Raw genomic sequence first — 3,804 nt, 5'->3', positions numbered from 1 at the left:
GGAGGTAAATCTATTTTTTTAGATTATATGCATGTAAATCTGTTTTTTTTTTATTATGTGCATGTTGATATCTTAAGTAAGAGAGAGCTTTCATTAAATGCTAAACATACTAGCTATTATTTTTATATTATTTTATAATTAATCTTCAAATTATTTTATTATTTTATATGCATTATTATTCTTCTTCTTTTTTTAAGTAAGAGAGAGCTTTCATTAAATGCTAAACATACTGGCCATTATTTTTATATTATTTCATAATCAATCTTCATATTATTTTATTATTTTAAATTTGTAGGCATACTTTTGAGTTGGTATATTTTAATTTTAGTTAAAATATGTTATCAATCTTTTGAACGCTTATTATTTTTTTTAATACAATTTTGAATTTTTAAGTCAATGTCTTAATTCAAATTAGAAATTTTAATTTTAATTTTTAATAAAATATAAATTATATTAGATTAATTAATGATGGATAGTACTTATATATTAATTATATAATTGAAAAATAAATTATACTATGACAAATTTATTGTTTCCAATATATATAAAATTTGTTATAAAATTCAAACATATCCTAATGTTATTATTTACTTAAATGAATACAAACATATTACATATATTATATAATAAAATAAAATTTAAATATAAAAATGTGCAAATATATTATATAATAAAATAAATTTTAAATATAAAAATGTGCATATTGCACGTGGTAATAAAATATAAAATAGTATAGCTTTTGATAATATTATCCCAATTTTTTTTAGATAATACCTCATTCATCACCTACTAACACACTCATAATTTTTTTTTATCTATAATAAACACTAAGTCCACTTAACACTTCTACATAAACAATATTAAATACTTTCATTGAAAAATAAAATACATATGAAAACTTGTGGCTTAGCCTCTTTTCACATTTCTTTCACGTCCCAAAATTTTGAATTCTAAACTTTAATATATAAAATCTTTTAATTCTGAAAATACATGGGAAAGATTACCTTAAAACTACAAAAATTTGTGTAATTTATATATACTTTTTGAATGACAACAAAATAAGTCCTATATTCTTCCTTCTACTCTTAAATATTTCCATATTTGTGTAACTTTCGTGGCTTGAAAAAATTAATATATAACGTGTGAAGCGCGTGTTAACATAATAGTATATATAAAAGTACGGATATAGAAGTATGGATGTGGAAGAAATATTTTATTGATTTTGCGTAATACCTAAATTATCCATCTCTTCAATTAATGTCTCTCATTTATCTGTCTTTTACATGTAACTCTCCTCCCTTTCACACTCTGGCTCTTCCTTATTTAACTATAATTTTCTCTCTTATTAACTTTTAGTTCTCTTTCCCCAACCCAACTAAATTATTGAAACATTATTATATCTCATAAATTAGTTAACAATTTATTAATAATTAATAATTAATATGATAAATTTAAAATATTATTTTCTAACAACAATTATTTATTAGTTTAAATTATAAGACCAAAAATTTTAATATTATTCTGTTATGCATATTTGAAATATTATTTTAGAATAATAATGAAAAATTAAATTAATAATTAGCAAATAAAAATTTTATATATAAAAATTCACAAAATATATTATTAAGAAGTAAAATATGAGAATATTTGTATTTTTAAATTGAGATATTAAAAATTTCCTAAGATTTATCCTAAATAAATTATGAATATTTAAAATTGTGTTTATGGCAACCAAATTTAAATGCACCACAAGGTAGATTAAATGAATGAAACACCAAAGATTAAGAGTATGAAAAGTTTTGAATTTTTTTATATAAGTTAACTTTTTATATTTAATTAGGTTCAATAATGTAATATGAAAGTGTTCAATCTCAATTATTATTATTTTTTTTGTAACTTTTCTACTTCCTACAACTATAAAAGTGGTTATCTTTCCACTCACTCTCACACTAATTTGTTCAATTTTTTTATACATATTTTTCTCTCTTGAGTTCATTGTGGTTTCTAGATTTAGTGATAGAATACTGACATTTTTCATATTCTTTTTAATGTTGTACAGTTGTTTAGCGATGATGGATCATTGTGTGTATCTTGCAAGCATTTGTCAGCTTGATCTCAAACATTGTTAAAAAGTATTATATTTATGAAAATATAGGATAATATGTTTTCATTTTGTTCTTTCACTATTGCTATTTTTAAGTTTGGACTGGTTTGTAGTTAATCTTAATATCATTATTTTTTTTCTTTAACTATTTTTACATATTTAAATATTGTTAGGTTGTCTATTATTATTTAAATCTGACATGATTAAGGTTTGATTTTCTCACTTTATTATGTGAAAAAAAGCTATCCTATCATTTTTGTAATGATCCCAATTTTCTATATGTATTTAATAATCTTAAATTTGTTGGGTGTGTTGCCCTAAATTCGTAGTTTGTATTTATGTAAAAACAAATGTATATTCAATAAATTTGTTGTTGAATTCATACCATTGCATTGTTCAAAATCCAATAAACTAAACATCCGAGGTTATTTTAGTGTAACCGGGACAGTATATGTATTGGGTATATTTGATATACCCCTGATATACGAGCTATATATTTGATATACCCTGATATACAAGTGGATTATGTCCCTTGAATAACCTAAAGGGTATATAGTATATGGATATGGCTGGATACCTTATCCTGGCAACACTATGGATACGGCCCACTCTGTAAAGGTTACAGACGACTCGATCCAGGTCGTTCGTGTGGAGACATGCAAGTGGGGGTATCCTATACAATCAGTTTGTATAGGACCGGACCACGAAATAGTCAATCTTTAGATGTAACACCGTTAACTAATAGATTGCTGTTTCTTAAGATGACCAAGCAACTCATTCTCAATCTTGAGTGAGTTATGGACTTCTGTCCGTGAGGGCTCGTCCTTTGATCTGTATGGGTGAGAGTGGCTCGAGTCGCCGACTCAACATTCCTACCATTTTGGGGACGAGACCGAGTGGGGAGCTGGGAACATAACTTCACAAGATGGAATTCACTCCTTCCCGACTATAGGGGAGTAGTTGAGTGTTCCCTTAAATGTTGACTCCGGGACTTGAACAAGGGGCCCCACCCCTCTCATTGTCCTGAGAGGGACTTCCGGTTATTGGTCGGACCATAATCGGGTTGTTCATTAGAGGAGCAGTGGTATTTAAGGAGTAAGATGTAACTCAGGGGTAAAACAGTAATTTGACCCAACTTGTGTTACGAGCACTCATGAAGGATTGACTCGTCATTAATGGTCGTATATCCATGGACACGAAAACATTCTGCAGTGAGAAGAGTGCAACTGCGGGTCTTTAGTGGAATGACCTGTAGTTAACGAATCTTGATTAACTCGGTCAATGAGTTTGACCAATTAATCTTGTATCGTTGGAGCTTCTGATCTATAGATCCATTAGACCCCCTTGCTAGCTCATAACGGGTAAAACGAGGATCAAGTTTTTGGAAGAATTTGAACAAATTACTTAAGGGATTATATGTATATTGATACATTATAATATATAGTTAATTCTAAATTCAAACTGAAATTATTTGAATGAGATTCAAATAAAATTAATATGAATGAGATTCATATTAAAACTATAGGTTAAAAATAATGTGCATAAGACCTACATTAGAACTATAGGTTACAAAAGAGAATATGGTTTAATTAAATATTAGATATTTAATTAAATGTTAAATAATTAATTGTCAATTATTTAATATTACATTTAATTAATTAATTATTAATTTGATTAATAATTATTTAATATATTATATT

Source organism: Momordica charantia, assembly GCF_013281855.1.
Source record: "Momordica charantia cultivar OHB3-1 chromosome 3 unlocalized genomic scaffold, Mcharantia_2.0 BLBB01000003.1, whole genome shotgun sequence".
Lineage (NCBI taxonomy): Eukaryota > Viridiplantae > Streptophyta > Magnoliopsida > Cucurbitales > Cucurbitaceae > Momordica > Momordica charantia.
The sequence above is the reverse complement of the archived record's forward strand: the minus strand, read 5'-3'. Positions refer to the sequence as shown.